The sequence below is a fragment of the Somniosus microcephalus genome, chromosome 2 (genome assembly GCF_052327205.1).
Source record: "Somniosus microcephalus isolate GS21.2 chromosome 2, FLI_Smic_1.0, whole genome shotgun sequence".
Lineage (NCBI taxonomy): Eukaryota > Metazoa > Chordata > Chondrichthyes > Squaliformes > Somniosidae > Somniosus > Somniosus microcephalus.
In genome coordinates, this window is record NC_140988.1 from 152405956 (window position 1) to 152433749 (window position 27794).

General features: G+C 47.3%; 1 protein-coding gene across 2 annotated transcripts in view; it reads left to right on the top strand.

The window, feature by feature from the left end:
* Positions 1–27794, top strand: part of arhgap24 (Rho GTPase activating protein 24) — a 730398-nt gene that overhangs the window by 297409 nt on the left and 405195 nt on the right. Inside the window, exon 1 of one of the 2 annotated variants that reach the window (XM_085963657.1) lies at positions 23422–23737. The exons of the other annotated variant lie outside the window; for it this stretch is intronic. The gene's annotated coding sequence lies outside the window, so the exon portion shown is untranslated. Of the gene's footprint in view, positions 1–23421; positions 23738–27794 lie in introns of those variants that run through there. 2 annotated transcript variants of the gene reach the window in all.

Below are 27794 nucleotides of genomic sequence, written 5' to 3' on the forward strand. Positions count from 1 at the left end.
GCTGAACTTGTTCTCACATTGAACAACTTCTCCTTTAACTCCACTCATTTCCTCCAAATCAAAGGTGTTGCTATGGGTACCCGCATGGGTCCTAGCTATGCCTGCCTTTTCGTGGGATATGTGGAACACTCTTTGTTCCAGTCCTACTCGGTTCTCCTCCCTCACCTCTTTTTCCGATACATTGATGACTGTATCGGTGCCGTTTCCTGCTCTCGCCCTGAACTAGACAATTTCATTCACTTTGCCTCCAATTTCCACCCTTCCCTCACCTTCACATGGTCTATCTCTGACTCTTCCCTTCCCTTCCTCGACTTCGCCGTCTCCATCTCTGGGGATAGGTTATTGACCAATATTCACTACAAGCCCACTGACTCCCACAGCTACCTGGACTACACTTCCTCCCACCCCGCCTCCTGTAAGGACTCTATTCCATTCTCCCAGTTTCTCCATCTCCGCCGCATCTGCTCCGACGATGCCACCTTCCACACCAGTGCTTCCGACATGTCTTCCTTTTTCCTCAACCGAGGATTTCCCTCTACCGTAGTTGACGCGGCCCTCGACCGTGTCCGTTCTATCTCCCGCACTTCTGCCCTCACCCCTGCCCCTCCCTCCCGGAACCATGATAGGGTTCCCCTTGTCCTCACCTTTCACCCCACCAGCCTCCACATTCAACGGATCATCCTCCGCCATTTCTGCCACCTCCAAAGTGATCCCACCACCAAATGCATCTTCCCCTCCCTTCCCCTTTCTGCATTCCGTAGGGACCGCTCCCTCCGAGACACCCTAGTCCACTCCTCTATCACCCCCAGCACCCCTTCCCCTTCGCCTGGGACCTTCCCGTGCAAGCGCAGGAGATGTAACACCTGCCCTTATATCTCCCCCCTTCCCACTGTCCAGGGCCCCAAACACCCCTTCCAGGTGAAACAGTGATTTACTTGCACTTCTTGCAATCTAGTATACTGTATTCGCTGCTCATGATGCGGTCTCCTCTACATTGGGGAGACCAAACGCAGATTGGGTGACCGCTTTGCGGAACACCTCCGTTCAGTCTGTAAGGGTGACGCCGAGCTTCCGGTCGCCTGTCATTTAAATTCACCGCCCCATTCCCACTCGGACCTCACCGTCCTTGGCCTCTTGCATTGTTCCACGGAAGCTCAACGTAAACTCGAGGAACAGCACCTCATCTTCCGATTAGGCACTTTACAGCCTTCCAGACTCAATATCGAGTCCAACAATTTCAGATCATAACCTCGGCCCCTATTACATTTTTGCTTATATTTTTTATCCACACCTTTGTTTTGGTTTCCCCCCCCCTTTCCTTTCTTTTCTCTGTCCCACATGGCAGCTATCTCCCATTCTGCCAGCACATTTCACACCTAATCGAGAGCTGTCTTTTGTCTCCACTAGTCCTATCACCATCTCGTCTCGTTTTGAATACCCCTTAATGTCTCTTCTCTTTTGTTCTCTCCCAGCCTGGCTTCTTAATCTATTTCATTCCCTGTGCCTCTTTAGTCTTGATAAAGGGTTTTGACCTGAAACGTTGACTCTAATTTCTCTCCACGGATGTTGCCTGGCCTGCTGAGTTTTTCCAGCATTTTCTGTTGTTATTTTGGATACATTACACTCGGTCTCTTCATCTAAGTCATTAGTATAGATTGTAATTAGCTGAGGCCCAAGCACTGATCTTTGCGGCACCCTACTAGTTACAGCCTGCCAACTTGAAAATGACCCATTTATTCCTACTCTCTGTTTTCTGACCATTAACCAATCCTCTATCCATGCTAATATATTGCCCAGAACTTCGGGCCTCCACGGGTGAGTATGCACGGAGTACTCACCCGTAAGCCCAATGGAAGTGCCGGTTTCCTGCATGCACTGCGTATGCGCGGGAAACCGGCACTTCCGTTCCCCTGAAAGAAGGGGTTCAGAGTTCGAATGCGTGCGCAGGAGAGGCTGCGCGTACGCATCGAACTTACGTTTTTTTTGCAGGTTTTCCCGGGAGGGTAAGCCTCCAGGAGTTACACATTTAAAAAGCAGTCGTAAGGCCTGCTTTTTACAAGGTAAGTGGTGAATTAATTAAAATTAAAACATTTTTTCCACAGGTTTATTATTTTTAAATACTTTAAAGAAAGGTAAGTTTATTTTTAGCCCCGTTAGAGAATAAAATTATTTTTTTCAAAAATTTTAATTATTGTTTAAAATAGTTATTTCATGTAATTTATAGTTTATTTTAAAAATGTGAATTTTTAAAAAATTTATTTGAAGATTTAGTGATGTTTTGGGGCCCGTAGTATTTATAAGTTTTGACAGCACCTCCTGTCAAACTTATGAATGAAGCAGTCCCTGCTCCGATTGGCTCCCCATGGCCCACGTAATCCCAGGGGACGCATCGAACTAACTGCGCCCCTGGGATACGCAAGCACTGTGCGCCGGCAGTTGGAGCAGGCCCAGGATCGGAATTCCACGGGGGCCCACAGCTCAACGGCCGGTGCACAAGGTAAGTGCAGGTCGGGGGCTTACACCCGCGGGAAGCCTCCGACCCGAATTTCTGGGCCAATTACCTGCAACCCCATGAGCCTTTACCTTGCATAACAACCTTTTATGTGACACCTTATCGAATCCCTTTATCTACCCTGTTAGTTACATCCTCAAAAAACTCTAAATATTTGTTAAGCACAATTAACCTTTCATAAAACCATGTTGACTCTGCCTAATCATATTATGATTTGCTAAGTGCCTTGTTACCACTTCCTTGATAATGCATTCCAGCATTTTCTTGACAACTGATGTCAGGCTAACTGGCCTGTAGTTCCCTGTTTTCTCTCTCCCTCCTTTCTTGAATAACAGGGTTACCGTTGTTTCCTTCCAATCTGCTGGGACAGTTCTAGAATCTAGGAAATTTTGGAAGATCACAACCAATGCATCCACTATCTCTGCAGCCACCTCTTTTAGAACCTTAGGGTGTAGGCCATCAGGTCAAAGGGATTTGTTGGCTTTTAGTCCCATTAGTTTCTCAAGTACTTTTTCTCGACTGATCTTAATTACTTTAAGTTCCTCACTCTCATTAGCACCTTGGTTTCACACAATTTTTGGTATGCTTTTTTTGTTTTCTACTGTGAAGACAGATACAAAATATTTGTTGCAGTCTCTGCCATTTCCTTATTCCCCATTATAATCTCTCCTGTCTCAACCTCAAAGGGACATAGTAACATAGAAGATAGGAGCAGGAGTAGACCATTCGGCCCCTCGAGCCTGCTCCGCCATTCAATGAGATCATGGCTGATCATCCAAATTCTGTACCCTGTTCCTGCCTTCTCTCCATATCCCTTGATCCCTTTAGCCTTAAGAAATATATCCAACTCCTTCTTGAATATATTTAATGAATTGGCCTCTACTGCCTTCTTTGGCAGAGAATTCCACAGGTTCACCACTCTCTGGGTGAAGAAATTCCTCCTCATCTCTGTCCTAAATGGCTTACCCCTTATCCTTAGACTGTAACCCCTGGTTCTGGACTCCCCGACCATCGGGATCATCCTTCCTGCATCTAGTCTGTCTAGTCCTGTTAGAATTTTATAAGTTTCAATGAGATCCCCTTCCATTCTTCTAAACTCCAGTGAGTACAAACCCAATCGACCCAATCTCTCCTCATACGTCATTCCTGCCATCCCAGGTATCAGCCTGGTGAATCTTCGCTGCACTCCTTCCATGGCAAGAACATCCTTCCTCAGATAAGGCGACCAAAACTGCACACAGTACTCAAGATGTGGCCTCACGAAGGCCCTGCACAACTGCAGCAAGACATTCTTGTTCCTGTACTCAAACCCTCTCGCTATGAAGGCCAACATACCATTTGCTTTCTTAACCGCCTGCTGCACCTGCATGCTTACTTTCAGCGACTGGTGCACAAGGACGCCCAGGTCTCGTTGCACTTCCCCTTCTCCCAATCTATTGCCATTCTTCCTGTTTTTGACACCAAAGTGGATAACCTCCCATTTATCCACATTATATTGCATCTGCCATGCTTTTACCCAATCACCCAACCTGTCCAAATCATACTGGAGTTTCTCGGCATCCTCCTCACAGCACACACGCCCACCCAACTTTGTGTCGTCTGCAAACTTGGAGATATTACATCTAGTTCCCTCGTGCAGATCATTAAAATATATTGTGAATAGCTGGGGTCCAAGGACCGATCCCTGCGGTACCCCACTAGTCACTGCCTTACTTTTACTTTTACTTTTGCTACTCTCTTTTCACATACTTGTAGAAGCTCTTACAATCTGTTTAAATATTTTTTCCTCGTTTATTCTCATATTCCATTTTCCCACTTTGTTTCAATTTTTTGGTCATCCTTTGCTGGTTTCTAAAGCTTGCCATTTTCTCAGGTTTCTCAGGCTTATCATTATTCTTTGCAACATCATAAGGCTCTTCTTTTAATCTAATACTATCCTCAATTTCTTTAGTTAGCCATGGATGGATCACTTTTCTCATGGAGCTTTTGTTTCTCAATGGAATTTCTCGTCGTTAAAATTTTTTGAATATTTCTTTAATGTTTGCCACTGCATATCTACCTTCATACCTTTCCCAATCTACCTTAGCTAACTTGCCCCTCATACCTATGTAATTGGCTTTATTTAAGTCTAAGACTCAAGTTTCAAACTTAAGTATGTCACTCTCAAACTTACCATGAAATTCCATCATATTATGATCACTCTTCCCCAGAGGATCCTTTACTATGAGATTACAAATTAATCCTGTCTTATTGCAGAATGCAAGATCTAAACTAGCCTATTCTCTGGTTGGTTCCATGGCATATTGTTCTAGGAAACTGTTACAAATGCATTCCATGAATTTGTCCGCCAGATTGCCAGTTTGATTTGCCCAGTCTATATGAAGATTAAAGTCCCCCATGATTATTGCATTACCTTTGTTACAAGCACCTATTATTTCTTGATTAATACTCTGTCCAACAGTATAGCTATTGTTAGGGGGCCTATAAATTATTCCCACCAATGTTTTCTGTGCCTTACCTTCTTACCTTCACCCATACTGCTTCTATTTCCTGATCTTCTGAGGCAAGATCCTTTCTCACTATGGTCCTTATGTCATCCTTTATTATCAGGGCTACCCACCGCCCCCCCCTTTCCATTCTGCCTGTCTATACGAAACGTCAAGTAACCTGGAATATTTAGTTCCCAACCTTGGCCACCTTGCAACCATGTCTCTGTAATGGCTATTAGATCAAAGTTATTGATCTCTATTTATGCCACTAATTCATATATCTTGTTACAAATGCTTTGTGCATTCAGATAAAGCGCCTTTATTTTAACTTTTTACCATTATTCCCTGCTTTCACCTTATTCGCTGATGCACTATTACCGTTAAACTCTCTGTCCCTTCCTGTCACACTGTACTTATCTTTATCCAAATTGCTACACTGCTCCATTGCCTTGAATTTTCTCTTTAGTTTTCTAAATTTCCCCATACCTGACCCCTACCCAGCTTCTTAGTTTAAAGCATTATCTACAGCCCTAGTTATTCAATTCACCAGGATACTGGTCCTAGCCCAGTTTAAGTGGAGCCCATCCCAATGGAACAGCTCCCTCTTTCCCCAGTAATGGTGCCAGTGCCCCATGATTCGAAAGCCCTTCCTCCCACACCACTCTTTGAACCATGCATTTAACTCTCTGATCTGCTTGTCCCTATGCCAATTTGCGCATGGCTCAGGTAACAATCCAAAGATTATTACCTTTGAGGTTCTGCGTTTTAATTTGAACCCTAGCTCCTCAAACTCTCTCAGCAGAACCTCATTCCTAGTTCTACCTGTCATTGGTTCATACTGGATCTGCCCCCTCCCACTCCAAATTCTTCTCCCGCCGCAAGGAGATATCCTCAACCCTGGCACTGGGCAAGCAACACAGCCTTCGGAACTCCCAGTCGCAGCTGCAGAGAACAGTATCTATCCCCCTGATTATACTGTCCCCTCATACTACAATTTTCCTTTTCATTCTCCCACTTGAATGGTCTGCTGTACCATGGTGCTGTGGTCAATTTGCTCATCCACCCTGCAGACTTTTCCCTCATTCACAGGCAGCAAGAACCTCATACCTATTGGATAAGGGCAAAGGCCGAGGCTCCTCCAGCACTACACCTGGGGTCCCTTTTCCTGCCTGACTGCAGTCACACCCTCCTGTCCCTGACCACTGACCAGACCTGTACCACTACCTAACCTAAGGGGTATGACTGCCTCCTGGATCAAAGTGTCCAGGAAACTTTCCCCCTCCCTGATGCCCCACAATGTCTTCACCTCAGATTCCAGCTTAACAATTCTGAGCTGAAATTCCTTGAGATGCAGACAATTACTGCAGACGTGGTCATCCAGGGTCACGAAAGGTTAAGCTAATTTTCACTTTTTACATCTAGTACTCACCTAGTACTTAGCAGAGACTTCCACTCTCTCCAAATTCCTAACTATAACACTCTGTTTAAGTGCACTCCGTTTAAGTCCACTCTGTGCAGACCATGCTGTGTGTCAGCAGATACTGTTTACTTTTACACCTCAGGACCTGGCTCCAGTGCCCAAAGAAGTTTCATCATGTCAGGCGAGTGGTCAAGGTCAGTGAATGCATCTTCAAAAGCCATTTCCTACCAACTGCACCACTAACCTCACACACTGCGCAATGCGTGAATCCCCCCTCCCCCCCACCATCACTCACCGACCAACAATCTCTACCAAACATGAGGCGCACCTCACATTCCTAGCTTCACCTCACCCCCTTGGAGGAGACGGTGTTGGGCATTCTTAGCAAGCGCATGGCTGAGCCCTTGGCTAGCGGCAGAACTGAAAGAATACAAAATGCTGGTATCCTCATACGTTATCTTCCTTCTCACATTCTACTTCCCCCTCATCCCACAATCTCTTCTGATTTACACGTTGCATATGGTGTAAACATCCACCTCTTCCTTTCCCACCTCCCCTCACCACAGCCCTACCCTTGTTCCTTCCACATTTCAGACACCCAAGAAATCCAGCCTGCCCAGCCAGCGGTTGACCAAGAAGAGGGAGAGGAGAGTGAAAAAGAACAAGAAGAAGAAACACCGTCACTTGATTTCATACTCCCAGCCATCAGCTCCTTGAGGTTGTCCTGCAAGACCATTTGCAATATCCCCCACTGACAGTCAGCAGACTTGCACCACCCATGCTACAGCCACTGGGGTAGCATTGTGTGATATCACAACGATAGGCAAAGGCACATAAAAGGCACTCATTAAAGGGATGCACTAGGGGTGATTAGTTGATTTTTTGATGTAATATTGGATGCATATGTGGATAAAGTTGGATTGGACAGCTTGCTTTGTGATGGCTTTTATTTCAGCACTGTGGCCTAGAGGACACTGAGATGGTCAGTAACAGAGGGAAGGTATGGTGTGGGACAAATGTTGAAAGGGGAATTGGGGTTGTGTTCACTAGTACTGCAGGCAGATGATTCAATCCTGGATATCCCGGCCAGAAAGGGGCTGTCTAGGTTGCACCCTTCCTTCCGCTTCTTCCTCTTCTGCATCCACCTCTTTTGCTTCTTCCTCTTCCCTCTACTGGCTTTGCTTCATCCCCATGTGATGCTGCAGCCCAAGGGGGACTGCAACGAGAGCCCCCAGGCTCGGGAGCAAGTGGTCTTCTCAGAGGCCTTCCTTTAACATCCAAAGCCTTGCAAGCATCTAGCAGCACACACTGCACACTTTAACAACTTTTTAAATGTATTGCATTTTGTGATCTCCCCTTTTTATGTATCTGGTGCTTCTCTTGAGATCATGGCCTTGCACCTACCAATGGTAATAATTTATCTATGTTTATCTTATCTTTCTTTTTAGCATTTTAAATACCCCTATCAAATCCCCTCTTGTAGTGTCAGCTGTGGCTCAGTAGGTAGCACTCTCACCTCTGAGTCGGAAGGTTGTGGGTTCAAGTCCCACTCGAGTGACTTGACTGCAAAAATCTAGGCTGACACTTCAGTGCAGTACTTAAGGGAGTGCTGCAGTGTCGGAGGTGCCGTCATTCGGATGAGATGTTAAACCGAGGCCCCGTCTGCTTTCTCAGGTGGACGTAAAAGATCCCATGGCACTATTTTGAAGAAGAGCAGGGGAGTTATCCCTGGTGTCCTGGCCAATATTTATTCCTCAATCAACATAACAAAAACAGATTATCTGGTCATTATCACATTGCTGCTTGTGGGAGCTTACTGTGCGCAAATTGGCTGCCGCGTTTCCCACATTACAACAGTGATTACGCTCCAGAAGTACTTCATTGGCTGTAAACCACTTAGAGACATCCAGTGGTCGTGAAAGGCGCTATATAAATACAAGTTTTTCTTTCTTTTCTTTCTCACTCTACCGAACTCAGGAGATTGGTTTCTCTAGCCTTTCCTCATAGACAGGCCCTGGCATCATACTGGTTAATCTGTGTTCCAATTTCTCCAGGACTGTTATATCCCTCCTATAGTAGAGCCCAGAATTGCACACAGTCTTCCAGAGGTGACCTAATCATCGTTTTATAGAATCACTAGCTGGAGTGCCCGGTGGTGCCGAGGGTTTTTTGAGGGCATATAAATGAGTTTGTCTGTCTGTCTGTGTGGGAAGGAGAGAGAGAGAGAGAGGGAAAGAGAGAGAGAGAAAGAGAGGGAAGGAGAGAGATGGAGAGAGAGAGGGAAGGAGAGAGAGAGAGGGAAGGAGAGAGAGAGAGAGAGAGAGAGGGAAGGAGAGAGAGAAAGGGAGAGGGAAGGAGAGAGAGAGAGAGGGAAGGAGAGAGAGACAGAGAGAGGGAAGGAGAGAGAGAGACAGAGGGAAGGAGAGAGAGGGAGAGGGAAGGAGAGAGAGAGAGGGAAGGAGAGAGAGAGAGAGGGGAGGAGAGAGAGAGAGAGAGGGAAGGAGAGAGAGAGAGAGAGGGAAGGAGAGAGAGACAGAGGGAAGGAGAGAGAGAGAGAGAGAGAAGGAGAGAGAGAGAGGGAAGGAGAGAGAGAGGGAAGGAGAGAGAGAGGGAGGGAAGGAGAGAGAGAGAGAGAAGGAGAGAGAGAGAGAGGGAAGGAGAGAGATAGAGAGAGAGAAGGAGAGAGAGAGAGGGAAGGAGAGAGTGAGGGAAGGAGACAGAGAAGAGGGGAAGACACCCCGGGGAAGGGGCTGGACTCAGAGCCCGGCGGGTGAAGGGCGGCCGCCATTTTGTGAGGTCAGCCGGGAAGTTTGAATTGCGGCGGCCGTGAGGAAGGGAGAAGAAGGCGAGCACTCCCGTCCTCTCGGCCACGCCCTTCACCAAGGTCGAGCGCAAGGCCCGCGCGCACGGTCCCGCGCTCGCGGCCCAGGCCGGCATCGCTCCCGCTAGAGCACGGCCCGAGCGCGCGCACGCCCTCTCTCTCTCCCTGCCCCTCTCTCTCGCCTCCCTCGCCCCTCCTCTCCCTCCCTCCCCTCTCTCCCGACCCTCCCCTCTCTCTCCCTCCCCCTCGCGGTCCCTCCCCCTCGCGAGCGCCTAGCCCTCTTCCTCACCTCTCTCCCTCCCCGTCTCCCCGTCTCTCTCTCCCCGCTCTCTCTCCCCTCTCTCTCTCCCCCCTCTCTCTCCCTGCCCCTCTCTCTCCCTGCCCCTCTCTCTCCCTGCCCCTCTCTCTCTCCCTCCCTCCCCGCTCTCTCTCTCTCTCTCTCTCCCTCCCTCTCCCTCCGACTCACCTCGGTACCAGAACGGAGTCAGTCCGACACCGGGAGGCCGGGTGCCGATCGCTCAGAAGCGAGCCCGGGGTTCCTCATGTTTAACCAGGCGGGCCTTTGGACCCGGTTGGCCGGGCGGCTGTCGAAGGCCTTTCGCTCCGGACTCCCATGTCCGAGAGCCCGGCGGGTGAAGAAGGGCGGCCGCCATTTTGTGAGGTCGGCGGGAGAGAGAGAGAGAGGAGGGGGGGAAGGAGAGAGAGCCGCCGCTCCTCCGGTCGATGTGTTGCGGGCTGACCCCTGATGAGCGCCCGATCCGCTGAGCCGGAGCCCTCGCCGCTGCTCCCCTGCTCGCTGTCTCTCGGGCCACGTGGTTCTCTGTTTTCCCGCGCAGCTGGCCAGAGAGAAGAAAAACAAAAGAGATGAAGAGAGACGCGACTGAGTGAACGATCTAATTTAAAGCAGCCTCTCCCCCGCTAAAAGGTGAGAGCCGGAGGGAAATTTTGCGGGTGAAGAAGGGCGGCCGCCAGCGCTTCAGGCCCGGCTGGTCTTTAATGGCAACCACTCACCTCAGCTCAGCTCCCGCTCGGCAGTTTGAAGGATTAGGCCCCACCCACAAATGCCATGAAACGCCCCCCAATTGGTCAACCATCATGTCATTCAACGCCAATGAGCGGTAGGATTGGTCAACTGCTAATGAGCAGATTTTTGAACGTTTTTGTATACTGTCCGAACAATTTTTGTCTGACCAAAAAGTAAATACACCTATGACACTCCCCTGATCATCAGCTTTCTTTTGATATAACATATGTGTAGGTACGCTCTATAACTTTCGAGTGTATAGCAGACAGACAGACATACGGACAGACATACTGCTTTATTTTATATATATATAGATAGATGACCTCTTTGCTTTTGTATTCAATCCCTCTTGATATAAATATAAAATCTAATTTAATCTTAATGGCTTTTTTACTTATTTATCCACTTTTAAATATTGATGTATCTACACATCTAGATCTCTTTATTCCTCTACTGCATTGAGAAATTCACTATTTAAGATGTAGCTCCATTCCTTATTTTTGTTCCCAGAATGTATCACTCACATTTTGTATACTGTCACTTATTTGCTAAATCTCCAAGCCTGTTTAAGTCTTCCTGGGAGTTTGCTACTCCTCCAGGTTTGGTATCACCAGCAAACATTAATATCTATCTTTTGTTTCATTTTCATAAATCGGTTGAGAACTAAAGTGGTCCCAACTCTGATCCTCGGGCATCCTACCTTTTATACCGAGAATCGTCTGTTTACTGACATCTTTTGCTTTCTGTCTTTCACTCATCTCTTTATCCATAATGTTACATTTCCATTTATACCATGGCCTCTAATTTTCTCAAGTAATTCCGTATGCGGTACTTCATCAATGCTTTCTGCAAGTCCATATAAATTACATCTACTGCATTCATCTGTGTATACATTCTGTTATCACAAAACTTTTATCAGGTTAATCAAACATGACCTATCCTTCACAAATCCACATTCATTATTTCTGGTCAGTCCATTCCCTTCTAAGAATTCACTTATTTACCTCTAGTTATGGTTTCTAGTAATTTTCCAACAATGACCTCAGTCTAACTGATCATTAGTTAGCTGGCTTATCCCGTTGTGAATAGGAGTCCAACATTTGTCGCCCGCCAGTCCTGTGGCACAGCTCCTATAAATGTAGGATGCACTGATGCATCATTAGAAGTGAGGTGTAATAAGAATCGTTAATGAGGTACTGGTTGAAAGTGCTGCTCATTTTACTGCTCTGTCTTCCAAGGTTACACCTGATACACTTTTATCTGCCTGGATGACTAGTGCATGCTATAGTCCTCTTCATCTCCGTGGAAACTGCATTACCATGACGGAAAACGCTTTCTCATGTGAAAAGAAAAACCCACTAACTAAAAAAAAATCTACTCATTTCCTGTATTGGCTATAGTCTGTATGGAGTGTGTGAACATGGAGAAAGGTTTTAAATCTCGCCCCCTCTGTTAAGAACGACGGCTCCTGCAGATGCTCGTCTATGGATCCATGCCCACATGGTCGGACTCTGATCCACTTCTGTTAATGTGGAGACTTGGTGTAGAGGGAGTTGTTCTGCAGAATGCAGAAGAGTGAAGTAAGATTTCACACAGTGAGAGTCATGGTAAGAGAGCAACATGACTGTAAAGTGGGGAAAGTGATAGATTCAGTTAATTTAGTTGGTTGTGATAGCCTGGAAAGATGACAGCATCTGTGCATCATATATATCATTTAAAAGGATGTTTTTGCATAAATTGATAGTTTGCAGTAAGGTTCTTAGAAACTCTGCCATACTGAAGCATGAACACTTTCAAATTGATTTTAAAAATACTATCTCAGATACTGAGATACAATAGATACCGACATAGTCATTGATGCACTGTTGCAATCATGTTCTACTGTGTTTTCAATGTCATTTTGTAAGATACTTTACCTTGACAGAACCATCGTTTAAATACAAAAGGAGCAGTAATACACTTCTAGAGGAGCATCACTTCAAAAAAAAACAATTCAGTGCATTCAGTGGTCTGATTCTCTCATTGACCTGATCATGCTGTGGTGTGTTGCTGGGACAAGTCTCCAGAGATTTTCTAATTACTTTACTTTATTAGAACACAACAGCATTTGGAAAGTCAGTCTGTAGGAGGCAAGGTCACTGCTTATAGACTAGGGATATGCTTTTTTTCCTGTTTGCTTATTAATAGGGTTACTGAATGTCAGAAAGGTTCACAAACTGTTTAATTGCTGCAGAGCAGTGGAGCCCAGCCGCATAATATTACTTCTAGCCCGACTGTCCTTAATCTAAATAAACGTATGTGAGCAAGTGCGATACTACATCATTTGTGATGAATATATTCACGTTACAACAGGCACAGGCCAACTACTAGCCTGTTTTTGTCCAAGAGCAGTCTTACTATTGGAACATTAACATCTTTCTCTGAGACTTTTTAAGTTTTGAAGCTTTCACCGCTGATCAAATTAATTAATGTGATGGAGCAGCAAAAAATATTTCAGTTAATGTCCAGATCTTCTTCTTCTTAGGCAGTCCCTCAGAACCGAGGATGACTTGCTTCCACATTAAAAATGAGTTCTCAGGTGACTGATGAGTTCAATGTGGGACCTACAGTCTCTATCACAGGTGGGGCAGACGGTGGTTGAAGGGGTGGGTGGATGGGGTGCTTGGGTTGACATGCGCTCCTTCCGCTGTTTGTGCTTGGCTTCCGCTTGCTCCCGGCAAAGAGACTCGAGGTATTTGGCACCTTCCTGGATGCTTCTCCTCTACTTTGAGTAGTCTTGGGCCAGGGATTCCCAGGTGTCGGTGGGGATGTTGCACTTTTTCAAGGAGGCTTTGAGGGTGTCCTTGAAGCATTTCCTCTGCCCACCTGGGGCTCTCTTGCCGTGTCAGAGCTCCGAGTAGAGCGCTTGTTTTGGGAGTCTCGCATCAAGCATGTGGACGATGTGGCCTATCCATCGGAGCTGATCGAGCGTGGTCAAAGCTTCGATGCTGGGGATGTTGGCCTGAGCGAGAACACTGACGTTGGTGCGCCTATCCTGCCAATGGATTTGCAGGATCTTGCGGAGGCAGCGTTGGTGGTACCTCTCCAGTGCTTTGAGGTGCCTGCTGTACATGGTCCATGTCTCTGAAGCATACAGCAGGGCGGGAATCATTGCTGCTCTGTAGACCATGAGCTTAGTGCCGGGTTTGAGGTCCTGTTCTTCAAACACTCTCTTCCTCAGGCGACCGAAGGCTGCACTGGCACACTGAAGGCAGTGTTGGACTTTGTCATCGACGTCTGCTCTTGTTGACAGTAGGCCCCCGAGGTATGGAAAGTGGTCCACGTTGTCCAAGGCCTCGTCGTGGATTTTGATAATCGGGGGGCAGTACTGTGTGGTGGGCGCAGGTTGTTGGAGGACCTTTGTCTTACGGATCTTTAGTGTAAGGCCCATGCTCTCGTACGCTTCGGTGAAGGTGTTGACGATGGTTTGGAGTTCGACCTCCGAGCATGAGTAGACGCAAGTGTCATCTGCATACTGTAATTCGATGACAGAGGATGGGACGACCTTGGATCTGGACTGGAGGTGACGGAGGTTGAACAGCTTCCCATTTGCTCTATAGATTAGCTCCACTCCAGCGGGGAGCTTACTGAGGGTGAGATGGAGCATTGCAGCAAGGAAGATCGAGAAGAGTGTTGGTGCGATGACACAGCCTTGCTTGACCCCGGTCCATACGTGAATTGGGTCTGTGGTGGATCCATTGGTCAGGATCACGGCTTGTATGTCATCATGAAGCAGGCGGAGGATGGTGACAAAATTTTGATGGCAGCCGAATTTGAGGAGGACACGCCATAATCACGCCATAATTCCTCATGGTTGACAGTGTCGAAGGCCTTTGTGAGGTCAAAGAAGGCCATGTACAGTGGTTGGTGCTGTTCCCTGCAGTTCTCTTGTATTTGATGCTCATGTCCATTATGCCCCTTAGTGGGCAGAATCCGCATTGCGATTCTGGGAGGAGCTCTTCAGTCACTGGCAGAAGGCGATTGAGGAGGATTCTTGCGATGACTTTCCCTGTGGCAGACAGCAGGGAAACTCCTCTGTAATTACTGCAATCAGACTTGTCACCTTTCTTGAAGATGGTCAGGGAATTGCTGATGTGGTTCTTAAAATAGGGCTAAAAAACTTGTAAACAAAAGAGCTGAAAATGTATTGACAGATTCATGTTCACTGGCGTCAGGTATGTGGAAATCCAACACAAATGTTGATAGCTTGTACGGGGGCTAGGTTTATGATCTTTCTAATATTGACCAGAGTTAATCTAGTTGTGTACTTTTAACGAAGAGGAATGAATGAACCATATTGCTTCACATAAAGGGCAATGGCTGCTGAAACATGTGGGAGACACCATTTTACTTTTGGGTTAGATAGTTGACAATTTGAATAAGGGTTACTTCATGTGGTGTGTTTTATTACCCATGACAGTCCTACTTTATCGTATGTAATATAATTACAATGGAACTTCCATTATCCTCACTCCAATTATCTGCCATCACAATTATCCAGCAACATTTTTGCAGAAATAATCCTTGCATGAAACATTGCCTCATTGCCAATATTTATCCCTCAATCAGCATCACTAAAACAGATTTTCTGGTCATTATCACATTGCTAAGTGGCCTTGCTATCCCCTCCATAACCATAAGGCAATCTCCGACCATTTCCTTATATCACTCTCTACCCATATTCCCCTTCCCCCTCCTAAACCCACTTCTTTTCGTATCCGCCCTGGAAAATACTCTCCCTCAAGTCCTTACCACTGCACTTTCTAATTCCCAACAACCTAGCCTTTGGCCTACTATTCTCCATGACACCTCTGCAGCTACTGACTTACTAAATCACACCCTCTCCATCACCTTTCATGCCTTTGTCCCCACTAAAACCATTACACTCTCTCACCCTAGTCATTCCCCTGGTATACCCGTCATCTCCGCTCCCTTAAGCCCAAGGGGCGCAGACTTGAAAGTCTTTGGCAGACAACTGGTCTAATCATCCATCACCAGATTTGGCTCGATCATATAAAGCACTACTGGGTCCTGCTCTCCATCACTAAGATCATCCAGGATGGCAAAATTAATACCAGGCTTCTCTTCACCACTAACCGTCTTCTCAAACCACCCTCCTCTGCCTCCTCCTCCCTCACCTCCAACAATAAATGTGAGGAGCTCATGGACTTCTTTGTTAAAAAGATTGACAACATCCGTTCAACTGCTTCTGCTTTTAATTCCCTCCCATCCCCTAGCCTTACTTCCTTTCTGTTTTCCCCCTGCCCTAAATTTGTATATTTCTCTAATTTCTCTCCTGTCTCCCCACTTGCCCTTTCAAAGCTCATCTTGTCAATGAGACCGACCTCCTGCTCTCTCGACCCTATTCCTACTAAATTGCTGACAACCCAACTTTCCTTCCTGGCTCCCATGTTAGCGGATATCGTTAACGGTTCTCTCTCCTCCGGTATTGTCCCTCCTTCCTTCAAATCTGCCATCATCACCCATCTCCTCAAAAAAACAACCTTTGACTCCTCCATCTTTGCAAACTATCGCCCCCATCTCCAACCTCTCCGCAGTTCTTGAATGTGTTGTCACCTCCCAAATCCGTGTCCATCTTTCCTAGAACTCCTTCTTCGAATCCCTCCAATCAGGCATCTGCCCCTGCCACAGTACTGAAACTGCTCTTATCAAGGTCACATGACATCCTAATTGACTGCGACCAAGGTAATCTACTCCTTCTCGTCCTTCTGGACCTGTCTACAGCCTTTGACATGATTGACCACGAAATTCAGCTCCAACGCCTCTCCACCATCGTCCAGCTGGACGGGACTGCACTCGCCTGGTTTCATTCCTATCTTTCCTGCCGTAACCATAGAATCACCTGCAATGGCTCCCCTTCCCAATCCTGCACTGTCATCTCTGCCTTGACCCCCTCCTATTTCTCATCTGCATGTTGCCCCTCGGTGACATCATCCGGCAACACAACATGAATTTTCACATGTACGCTAATGATACCCAGCTCTACCTCTCCTCCCCCTCTCTTAACCTCTCCCCTGTCTCTATACTATCAGACTGCTTGTCCGACATCCAGCACTGGATGAGTAGAAATTTCCTCCAATTAAATATCAGGAAGACCGAAGCCAGGTGGTCGGCGTGTCAGGACCCCGCCTCTGATGTGAGGTGGGACAAAAGTGCAATTTTGCCCTAATTGGGCACTTGATTTCCAGCGTGTAGGAACCCCTGGTCCAATGAGTCTTTTGATACTGAAACTCGCCTCTGATGATGTCATCTGTGCAGCTGGATTTAAGGCCTGCAAGCAGCCTTGGTTCTTTTTCAGCCTTTCAACTTTATCATCATACTTCTGAGGGATTCCTACTGCAACTATGTCCAGCACCCGACCAAAGAGTGCACCCCGATTCGATGAGGCCTCCCTCCAAGCTCTGCTGGAGGGAGCAAGAGCAAATAAGGAAGTGCTCTTTCCTTCTTCAGGGAGGAAAAAGCCTCCACAACAGATCAAAGCTGTGTGGCTGCAAGTGGCACAGGAGGTGAATGTGATTTCAATGTGCAGCAGAACCTGGCTGCAGTGCAGAAAGATGTTTCATGACCTTCTCCGCACAGGAAAAGTGAATATTCCATCCCCATGACCCTCAATCTGATCCCCATCGCCTCTCATCACCAGCACTCTGCTTTGTAAGCCTTCTCCTCCACATCTCACTTCACCCTTACATCCCTGCACCCTTACCCATTCCCTCTCTCTGTATGTTCACATTCACTTAACTATTCAACTATGCAGCCCTCATACTCCCTATCACTGTGATGCTATGACAACAACTTACAACACACCGGGAGGGCCCTTGGTCTTGCCACCTCACTCCATATTTGTGTCCTTCTAAGCATCTATGCTATGGATTCTCTACACTCACTCCTTCATTCTCACTCAAACTCCACTTGTGTCCCTCATTGCAGGAAAAGAGACCCCACAATAAGAGGGAGAGGGCGAGGACAAGAAGAGGGCCACCCTCAATAGCCCAGCTCACCACTGCAGAGGAGGTGGCCCTGGAGATCGTGGGAGTGGAGGAGGATGCGCAAGTGGGGACGGACAGACGGGCACATCACAGCAAGCTGGTGACAGAATAGTTTTGCATCTCTTTCATTGACATTGCATGAGTGACTTATATGGATTATGATGTTTCAATGTGCATGCAACGTTTATCTCACATGTCCAACTCTTTCCTTTACTCCCCCACAGGACCATCGAGAGCCCCCCTCCCCACTGTCCAGGAGGAACAGCCTGAGCCTGAAGACTCCTCAGAGGAAGCTGCAATCTCTGAGGGCGTAGCATCAGCATAATTAAGCGCACCCAGCACCAGCACAGAAACTCACACCTCAGTGGGACCGTCGCGAGATAGAGTAGTGTTGTCACCTGGTGTATCACAGCTCACAAGTGAGCATCAGCAGATGGTGGAGACAGGGACAGCAGTGGAGAGTCCTCGTCGGAGGGCGCAGGACTCTCCCAGCTTGGCTCCGCTGCATGTCAACCCTGTGCCTCCGGGCCCATCCAGAAGGAGAGCAGTGCTGGAACTCCAGGAACAGGTGCAGGAGTCTCTGGCAGGTTTTGTCTCCAGGGTCGCTGCGAGTGTGGAGCGAATGGAGGAGTCCATTACTAACATGAGCAGAGCCTTTGTGGAGGCATTGGCGCATGAACGCATCACCATGGAAAGGATGGCAACCTCCATGGAAAGGATTGCCTCCATGGTAAGGCTGGCTACCGTAGAGGAGAGGATGGCTACGGTAGAGGAGAGCATGGCTACGGCCATGGAGGAGCTTAGTCGCCAGGGTCTTGAAAACATGGTAATTGTTCAGAATAGACTGACATCTCTTGAGGAGCGATGGTCAGCTATTGAGCAGAGAAACCAGACCTTCATGGAAGCCCTCTGGAGTAGGACTTCCAGTGCAGAAATGGGTTCTCATGGTCCCCCTGAAGTGTAGCAAGGTGCTGTCAAGCCACTTGCTAGCTTTGAAGTGGGACTGACCCATGAAAGGGATGTTGGTGGCATACAACATGGAAGTGGGTGCTCCTCTCCAAGCGCTCACACGAGCATGCCACTGCAGAGCCCTTGGTCAGAGCCCCACCAGAGTCCTCACCGAACTGAGATCGGTGTCTCAGCCCCTGCACAACCGCAGGAGCAGCAGACTGTTGCCGAGCCCTCACAGGCTTGCAACCCCAGAGGATGCCCACCAAGGGTGTCGAGGCAGGAGCAGCAAGAAAGTGAACAAGGGCCCACTACATCTGCTGAAGCCACAGGGGAAGCACGCGTAAGAGGAAGATAATGCACAAGTAGTCACAAGGGTAGTCACTTGGGTGTTCTGTTGTATTTATTTTTGAAATGCCATCTGTGAATTGTGATGATAAAAAAATTTGATGGCAAACTGTTGAAGTTGTGGCCTGTGTCATTTCGCAAATGAGACTTCCACATTGAGGGCTTAGGGCAACTTGCAATTGTCAGTATGGTGATCAGAGTGATAGGAATTCGCAGGTTCTTGTCCATTGTCGATGCTCTGGTAAGAAGGTGCGAGGCAAAAGTGTTTGATTGGGCAGGCTAAGCAAATCTGACCAAAATGAGTGCGTCCCTTGCATCCCGGACAGCAATGTGCTCGCGTGCTGCTGTCGCTGGTTGATGCGCCTCCGCAAGCTGTTCGTTGTCACTCCCCTCCTCCTCCTCATCTGAGGAGGCTATGCGATCAGCCACTTGTACCTCAGCCAGCTGCAAGCCATGATGCTGTGCCATGTTGTGAAGTGCACAGCAAACCACGACGATTCTGGAGATCCTGGCTGCTGAGTACTGCAGGGCTCCACCTGATCTATCAAGGCATCTGAATCAAATCTTCAGTAAGCCGACGGTTTGCTCAATTATGGATCTGGTGGAAATGTGGCTGGAGTTGTAGTGCTCCTCAGCTTCGTTGGATGGGCTCTTCAACGGCATCATTAGCCACGTTTTCAGGGGATAGCCCTTGTCTCCATCTGTTAAGTTGGTCTGGCGGAATGAAGAGCGGAGGTACACTAAATTGGCGCAGGATGAAGAAGTCATGGCAACTGCCAGGGTACTTGGCACAAACATGCAAAATTTCCTTCTTGTGGTCACACACCAGCTGCACATTGAGGAAGTGAAAGCACTTTCGGTTGACAAAAATACCTGGATTGTGATGGGGTGCCTTAAGGGCCACGTGTGCAGTCAACGATGCCCTACACCCTTGGAAAGCCTGCCAGATTTGCAAACCCAACCGCACACGCGGTTACACTTGCTTGATCCTTGGAGAAGTTGATGTAATTGTGCGTGATGGCAAAGAGGGCATCGGTTACCTGCGTGATGCAAGTGTGTGCGGCCGCTGATGTCTGCTGTTGATCCTTGGAATGAGCCTGAAGCAAAAAAGTTGAGTGCGGTGGTGACTTTGACGGCCACTAGTAAGGGGCGTCCACCCATTCCTCTGGGCTGCAGGTATTGTAGCATTGCGCAGATGTCATCCACTACCTCTCGAGAAAGCCTGAGCCTCCTTTGGCACTGCTGCTCAGTCATGTTGAGGTAGCTCATCCTCTGTTTGTAAACCCTGTTTTGGGGGGTATCTCCTGTGGCGACGTGCTTCCATGCGCTGGCGCCTTCTGCCCTGTGCAGCTTCAGGTGGATGAGCAGCAGCTTGCCGCGGCTGGTCTTCATCCGAATCTGATGTCCAGGAGGAAAGGAAATAAATGGTTCTCATTCTTCTGCTATATACCTCAGTTGAGGAAGCGCTCAGTCAAGGTGGGGAGAGGGGTTTCCCAAGAGGTCACACTGGAGATGGGTCTCAGGCTCCAAACTTCCATAACAATGAGTAGGCCACTAAAAGTTCTCCCAGACCTGAGAGAACAAACTTCTGCCACCTGCAAATGATCATTGGTGAAAACTCCTTTTTAATGGTGGAGCTGCCGCTGTTAGTAAGCAATCCACTTGTGAGGCTGCCAGGGTTAACTGGTGTGTTCCAGAGGAGACGTGCAGCACGGGGGAAATGTGTTAAATTCAGAAAGGCCTCTCAAAATGGGATTATAGAGGCGCTTAACTGGTTGTTAAGGGCGGAAACGGGGTCTGAAACCACAATTGTGGGAAAATTGATCAGAGGCGGGCTGGAGGCGGGATCGGATCTGCCCACCATTTTTTGCGATTTTAACACCTCACACGCCTCCAAACTCGCCTTCTCGGGCCTGGCAAATCTGAGCCCATTGTCTTCGGTTCACACCACAATATCTGTTCCCTTTCCACTGATTTGATCTCTCTCCCCAGCAACAGTCTAAGGCTGACCAAGTCTGTTCGCAAGCTTGTTGGCATATTTGATCATGAATTGAGCTTCCTACCTCATATCCGTTCTATCACTAAGACATCCCATTTCCACCTTTGTAATATCGCCCGTCTCTACCCTTACCTCAACTTATCTGCTGCTGAAACCCTCATCCATGCCTTTATCACCTCTAGACTTGCCTATTCCAATGTACTCCTGGCCGGCCTCCCTAATTCTACCCTCCATAAACTTGAGGTCATCCAAAACTCTGCCGCCCGTGCGCTAACTCGCCCCAAGTCCTGGTCTGCGCTTTGCCTATTCTGGCCTTTGAACATCCCTGATTTTAAATGCTCCAGCATTGGCGGTTGTGCCTTCAGCTGCGTAGGTCCTAAGCTCTGGAATTCCCTACCTAAATCTCTCCGCCTCTCCACTTCTCTTTCCTCTTTTAAGACGCTCCTTAAAACCTACCTCTTCAACCAAGCTTTTGGTCATCTGCTGTAACATCTCCATATATGGCTTGGTGTCAAATTTTATTTTTGATAACACTCCTGTGAAGCGCCTTGGGATGTTTTATTATGTTAAAGGTGCTATATAAATATAAGTTGTTGTTGCTGTTTGTGGAAGTTTGCTGTGCGCAAATTGGCTGCCATGTTTCCTACCTTACAACAGTGACTACTCTTCAAAAATTACTGTAAAGCACTTTGGGGCATCCTAAGGTCATGAAAGGCGCTATATATAAATGCAAGACTTTTTAAATTTGCATTTCATTTCCTTTTCTTGGTGAAGAATGCTACATAATGTTTATTTTGTTATTTGTACTGTACTCATCATTGTTCCCTGCCAAAAGACCAACATTTGGGGAATCTTGATTATATGCCACTTTATCTATATTGGATTATCCTCCATTACGATCAATAATGGAGGTTACACACTGTCAAAAATTTCAGTGGCTTTACATTGCTCAAAATATAGTAACACATTTATAATAGTACATGCTTTCATTCAAGGTTCTGAATAATGTACAACATTTTAATTGTTTAGGGTCATAACATGAAAGAGTTTTTATTTTAAATGTTATTTAACCTTTTTTTAAACTTATAGCAGAATTCTTTGTCCCTTCAGTTCAATATCTGTTGGTAATATTTTCCTCCAATTAGGACCACAGAAATTGCACTATAGTTGTTATAAAGATAGACTAGATGGAATAGATAGACTAGATGATGTATAGCTACTGGTTGTAAATTATTACTGCTAAGGGTATATCGTATATATTGATGCAAGAGTTTTTCAGTAATCAGCTACAAATTACTTCTCAATAACTTCCAGTACTCGTTAAAAATCTGCAGTGATTAAAGGTCATCAATCAGTAACACTGAGACCAGACACAATAAGGAGCACATCTTTAAAAAAATATAGACTGGAGTGACTGCAAGTCAATAATCTAATCTCAGGATCAGTTATAAACTACTCAAGCTATGCTTTTGTGGTTAATGACATGGCCTGCATAGCTCAGTTGTCTTGTAGTCATTCCAAATATATTTTATTCTCTGTGTGTTTGGAAACTGTACTTTCTGCAAGATTGAAATGGGGCTTAAAACGGGGACACAGTAATGCCAACTCTCACGAATTAATCGCAAGACACGTGATTTTTAATGAAACTGTGACCCAACTCGCGATCTTGCGATTTAACAGCGAAATCTCGCGTTTTTTTTCTGGGGGAATGATGCAATGACGCTGGGTGAGAGTTCAACAGCATGGCAGTACTCTGATTGGTCAGTGTGTGGCAGCACCACTCAGCATTGGGCTTGGAGATTGGAATGCTCCCCAGAAATACGCACAAAGGGATTAGAACCTTCGGCAGCAGCTCTCTTTTCTGTTATCCTCAGAGATTTGTAGGGTGCAGCTCCCCTCTATCAGATGTCTGGACCTCAAGAATTCCTTCTTCTAAAGCTCCTTTCACATCGCCTTAATTCATGCTGAGGCCGTCTCACTCGACGTCCTGAGATTCTCAGCCGATTCTAAGCTCCGGAGAGTTGCTCAATATGATCATTCAAATGATGGACAAGTATTAACATGGGGCCCATCCACTGAATCCCGAGCGGAGGGCCCAGGGCGGAGGGCGCAGGGCTGCATTGACCCTGGTAGTGATTTAGCCATCCGACCTGATTCAAGCTGTAGAGCTTGCCCCAGTCTTCACCTTACCTTTCCTATGGAGTTGTGTACACCTCAATTTCAGATTGGTTTATATAAACCATAAACTCACTATAGAAATACTGACAGCAAAAAAACGCATTTTGCACGGGAATGTGAGTCATAATATTCATAATGGGGAAAATGCTTTTTTATATCTAACAACACAAGGGAAGCCAATGACTAAGCAATGCACATATTATGTAGCTGTTATGGCGAGTATTAATTATAAAGTGTGTTGCAGAGATACCAGTACGTTCATATTCAGCTGTCTTCAGAATGGTGGGCTGCTTTCCCAGAGCACTTCAATTCAAATCATGCAAATGAAAGAGCGTGGAGTGTGCTTCAAGGGCTGAAAGCATTATCAGGAGTGAGATGATGTGAATGGGAACTGCATCTCATTCAGCGATGAAAGGAGACACTGAATGTCAGGAATGTGAATCAAAAATGGTAGAAATATGTAACTATAATAACTGGGAACTCACCACGTTGGACTGTTTTAGGAACTCCTTGGCGGCTTCGTCGAACTTATTCTGCAGCTTCGGAGCACCTGGTCTGAAGCGCTCAGAAAATACTGAGCATGCGCAGCAGATCAGTGAGCATCTTACTTTGTTCATTGAATACGGCAAAGGCAGCTGTTGGTGCTGTGATGGGAACGGTAAACAACCTATAGGGCAGACAGTGCGCTGCGGAGCAGGACCGTGGCTGTCACTCCAGGGACAGGCCTGTGTACCGGGCCCACAGCGGCCTGAGCCCAAATATCACCCACCGTCAGACCCCACATCAATATCATTAGCACTGTCACACGCCTCGCTGAGTCTTTGAAAAACCCGGCATTACAAAGTCTTCATTTTTGTTCAGAATACAATCATTTCGCACTTACCTGATACTGAAAAATCACCCACCTGAATCGCAAGAGGAGTGCCCAAACATAGCAACGTGGTGATAACAGGTAGGATTTTTTAAAGGTTATTTGTAAAGCATTTTCAGATGCAGTAATATAGTTTTTGTAAAGAGCTGTGACCTGTTTGAGATTAAATAAAGCCACTTAAGAGATTTATAAACCAACTGTCAATCTATATTGGTTTATGTACGAAAACATAGCAACTCGCGATTTCTTACTAAATCTCATGATTTTTAAGAGTTTGTCTCATGATTTATGAGACGGTGGGCTTGGCATTACTGGGGACGTGATATAAAACTGAATCATAAACTCAGATAATCTTAAGTTATTTGATCCATTGACAAAAATGTACCTTTAGGCCAAGTAATGAACATAAATTACAAAGAAAAGCCAGCAATGTGACTGCTTGTCTAAACTGAGGGTATGGTCAGTGTCACTGATTAAAGTATCTGTGCCTCTTAGGATCAGAATGCTATGTCTTGCGAGATACAGTCAGCAGTAGAAGGCCGATCATTACATTCAACTAATTCTATCAAAAGAAACTGCTCAGAAATGAATAGACTTGTCAGCAGCTGTTTTAATAACTGGTGTGAGAGCTGCTTTGTAAAGCATGTGCCAGCGACTGCTTTTGCTCAGAGTCATAAACATTAAGGTTCATTTACAACTTAAAAGCTAAGCAAATGTTGAACTATAAAATGGTAGAGTTAGCAGCATGTCTATTGAGTGGCAATGTAGCCCAATAAATGGAATGCTACTCCATGAAATCGCCTGAAAAGGTTTGTGCAAATTGGGTAGGTTAATGCCTTTATATGTGTGGTAAACCACTGTATTGTATATTGCCACCTCTGGGTGGCGCTGTGTATGGAGGCATGCCTCAGCTGACTCCACCCACCACTGTGTGGGTTTCGTTCAGACTTGTTCAGTCACTCACGAAGAAGCATGGTCTCTTCTTAGCTAATAAAAGCCTTATTCATCTCTTCTTTCGACTCATCATCTCTTCTTCGACTCATCACCTTTTATGAAGTAATTGATAAGCGTATCAATTTTATTAGCTAAAAGTTAAATGGCGACACCTGAGGAGCAACAACAGCAACGGATACAGCAGACATTGCTGAGAGCCCTCAGACCACCACGCCTGGACCTCGACCCTCAAGATGTGGGTGCATCAGCCAAGTTTGAACACTGGCTGAGCTGCTTTGAATCCTTCCTCGCAATCTCACAGGTTACAGAGGAGGATCACAAACTGAAAATTTTGACCGCCCAGGTGAGCCATCAAGTATATATGCTAATCCGGGACTCTAATACGTACGTGGCGGCCCTCGAGCTACTGAACGCTGGTCAGTGAGCAGGGTAAATCGTTTCCCGGCCAGGTAATGCCTCCAGTGACGCACCGCTTCTACAATAGCCTGGGCCTCCTTTTCGTCAGGGGCCTCCAGTCAGACCACACCCGGCAGAGACTGCTAGAAAGCAAGGAACCCGACCTTAAGTCAGCGTACCACCAGCTGCCCATCCGCCATGAGGACCGCCAGTATACTGCCTTCGAGGCAAACGGCCGCCTCTACCACTTCCTTAGGGTCCCCTTCGGCGTCACCAACGGGGTTTCGGTCTTCCAAAGGGAGATGGACCGAATGGTTGACCAGAACGCGCTGCGGGCAACCTTCCCCTATTTGGATAACGTCACCATCTGCGGCCACGACCAGCAGGACCACGACGTTAATCTAGCAAATTTCCTCCGTACGGCCCAACGGCTGAACCTAACGTACAATAAGGAAAAATGTATGTTTCACACCAAGCGCCTGGCCATCCTCGGCTGCGTGGTGGAGAACGGAGTCATCGGGCCCGACCCCGACAGAATGCGCCCCCTAATGGAGCTACCCCTTCCCCACTGCCAAAAAGCACTGAAGAGATGCCTGGGGTTTTTCTCCTACTACGCCCAGTGGGTGCCCCTCTATGCAGACAAAGCCAGGCCCCTCATCAAAGGCGTGTGCAGCCTTCACTCTTATCAAGAACGATATCGCGAAGGCCGCAATGCACGCGGTGGATGAGTCCATCCCCTTCCAAGTGGAGAGCGATGCCTCCGACTTCGCCCTAGCCGCGACCCTTAACCAGGCGGGCAGACCCGTGGCCTTTTTCTCAAGGACCCTCCAGGGCCCCGAGACGAGACACTCCTCCATCGAAAAGGAGGCCCAGGCTATTGTAGAAGCGGTGCGTCACTGGAGACATTACCTGGCCGGGAAACGATTTACCCTGCTCACTGACCAGCGTTCAGTAGCTTTTATGTTTAATAATAAGCAGAGGGGTAAAATCAAGAACGACAAGATCTTGAGGTGGAGAATCGAACTCTCCACCTACAATTATGATATCTTGTATCGGCCAGGGAAACTCAATGAGCCCCCAGATGCCCTATCACGTGGTACATGCGCCAACGCGCAGAGTGATAGGCTGCAGTCCCTCCACAATGACCTCTGCCACCCGGGGGTCACCAGGTTTTTCCATTTTATCAAATCCCGTAACCTGCCCTACTCCATCGAGGAGGTCAGGACCATGACCAAGAGCTGCCAAATCTGCGCCGAGTGCAAACCGCACTTCTATAGGCCGGACAGAGCAAGCCTGATCAAGGCCACCCGCCCCTTCGAACGCCTGAGCGTCGATTTTAAAGGGCCCCTCCCCTCCGCTGACCGCAATGTGTACTTCCTCAACATAGTTGATGAGTACTCCCGTTTCCCCTTTGCCATCCCTTGCCCAGACATGACCAGTACCACGGTCATCAAGTGTCTGAATGACATCTTCGCTCTGTTCGGGTTCCCCAGCTATATACATAGCGACAGGGGCTCATCGTTCATGAGCGACGAACTTCGGCAGTACCTGCTAACAAGAGGTATCGCCACGAGCAGGACCACCAGTTACAACCCCCGGGGGAACGGCCAGGTGGAAAGGGAGAACGCGACGGTTTGGAAGGCAGTCCTCTTAGCACTAAAATCTAAGGGCCTTCCGACCTCCCGCTGGCAGGAGGTCCTCCCTGCAGCGCTTCACTCCATTCGGTCACTGCTTTGTACTGCCACTAATGCGACCCCTCATGAGAAAATGTTCGTTTTCCCCCGGAAGTCTACATCGGGAACCTCGCTACCGGCATGGTTGACTTCTCCTGGGCCCGTCCTACTGCGGAGGCACGTGAGGACGCATAAAACGGACCCCCTGGTCGAGCGGGTGCACCTCCTACACGCCAACCCCCAGTATGCCTGGGTGACATACCCAGACGGGCGGGAGGACACGGTCTCCATACGAGATCTCGCACCCTCGGGTACCCCTGAATTACCACCGTTATCCCCCTTACCACCGTTATCCCCCTTACCACTGTTATCCCCCACCACCCCTCCCAACCCAACCCCTGCAGACGGCATGCCAAAGCCCCAGGAATCTTCGCCAACCACCCAGACACCAGACCCGACGTCGGATGCTGCAACACCACCGCCGCCACCACGACGATCAGGACGTCAGACAAGGCCTCCTGATAGACTTAACTTGTAGTACCCTTCACCCCGCCGGACTTCACATTAAACAAGGGGTGAATGTGGTAAACCACTGTATTGTATATTGCCACCTCTGGGTGGCGCTGTGTATGGAGGCATGCCTCAGCTGACTCCACCCACCACTGTGTGGGTTTCGTTCAGACTTGTTCAGTCACTCACGAAGAAGCATGGTCTCTTCTTAGCTAATAAAAGCCTTATTCATCTCTTCTTTCGACTCATCATCTCTTCTTCGACTCATCACCTTTTATGAAGTAATTGATAAGCGTATCAATATGCTGCTCAGCTAACTTTAGTAGCTCTTTAAAAATGTAAAAATGTTTTGACTGGAAAATGCTTACTTAGTACAGTACTGCTCAACAGTCAGAGTCACGGTTTTGGAAAAATAATCCCTGTAATTTTTACAATATTATGTATTTGTAATAGAATACAGCAATTCATCTCCAAAGGGGAAAAAAAAACAGGATAATTCAATGATAGAAATTGTACAGCAGATTATTGTTCTTTCATCTCTGGGATCTTGGTTTAATTCCAGACCAGATAAACATCTTTCATTTGGCTGGCAGTTGTCTGAGTTT